This window comes from Schistocerca serialis, chromosome 9 (genome assembly GCF_023864345.2).
Source record: "Schistocerca serialis cubense isolate TAMUIC-IGC-003099 chromosome 9, iqSchSeri2.2, whole genome shotgun sequence".
Lineage (NCBI taxonomy): Eukaryota > Metazoa > Arthropoda > Insecta > Orthoptera > Acrididae > Schistocerca > Schistocerca serialis.
In genome coordinates this window covers 483,055,487-483,056,729 of record NC_064646.1, presented here as the reverse complement: position 1 = coordinate 483,056,729, position 1,243 = coordinate 483,055,487, and the positions used below count along the sequence as shown (strand labels likewise).

The 1,243-nt window shown below is 50.2% G+C and overlaps 1 non-coding gene across 1 annotated transcript; it reads left to right on the top strand.

Annotated features, from left to right (window-relative positions):
* The first annotated feature begins 737 nt into the window (after positions 1-737).
* Positions 738-810, top strand: Trnaa-cgc (transfer RNA alanine (anticodon CGC)). The gene has a single exon. It is a non-coding gene; the product is annotated as a tRNA-Ala (tRNA).
* Positions 811-1,243: the final 433 nt, after the last annotated feature.

Here is a 1,243-nt window from a genome sequence, read left to right as displayed (position 1 = left end):
GATGGGGTCTAGTGTCCGCATACACCATTAGTGAGAGCACACTTGAAACACTCCTTCATCCTTCCCCGAAGACAAATCACTCCTGGAGATGTTACTTTACAAAAAAAATGGCTCTGAGCACTATGGGACTCAACTGCTGTGGTCATAAGTCCCCTAGAACTTAGAACTACTTAAACCTAACTAACCTAAGGACAGCACACAACACCCAGCCATCACGAGGCAGAGAAAATCCCTGACCCCGCCGGGAATCGAACCCGGGAACCCGGGCGTGGGAAGCGAGAACGCTACCGCACGACCACGAGATGCGGGCGTTACTTTACATTTAACATAGAACCAATATCCGTAACTGGTCAATTAAGCTTATGTGTTTCTTGTGAGATGTTGCAACCTCTTTCGCAGTTTTTTTTTTTTTTCAGAACAGGCGTAATGTCGCACAGTAGGACAAGAACAGCGACTCCGCCACATTTTGATCTTGTCATTGGGATTGCCTGCACAGAGGGGAGTGACGTCGTCAGTTATCTGTAACATTTTCTTATCACTGGGATCCCACACACACTTTTCCCCACCCCTGTACCCCTCCTTATGTTCAAACAATGACAGCATGGCATTAAAAAGGCCGTGCGTGGCTCGTGTTCCCGCCATCATCTATTTTACACCCTGTTTTTGAACGTACTTCCACCTTAATACGTTAATTTAAATTACTACTGTCTCTGAGTTGCTGCTTTACCTGACCACCGGGCGAGGTGGCGCAGTGGTTAGCACACTGGACTCGCATTCGGGAGGACGACGGTTCAATCCCGTCTCCAGCCATCCTGATTTAGGTTTTACCGTGATTTCCCTAAATCGTTTCAGGCGAATGCCGGGATGGTTCCTTTGAAAGGGTACGGCCGATTTCCTTCCCCATCCTCCCCTAACCCGAGCTTGCGCTCCGTCTCTAATGACCTCGCTGTCGACGGGACGTTAAACAACACTAACCTAACCTAACCTTTACCTGACCGGGAGCGGCGTTAGCAGCGAGTACCATTATATCCCTCCTTGTAGTATCTTTGCTGCACTGCTATTATTTCCCGGTCCTTGTCTGTCGTAAGCGAGTTTTTGCCGGGAGTTCGGTGCAGTTGGTCGCAGTTCGGATTGGCAGTTCGTGTCGGCAGTTCGTCGGCAGCTCGCGTTGCGAGTTCGGGTCTGCCAGTCAGTTGGAACGTGTCTGGAGCGCAGTCCGGACCCGCAAGTCACGGAGTTGCAA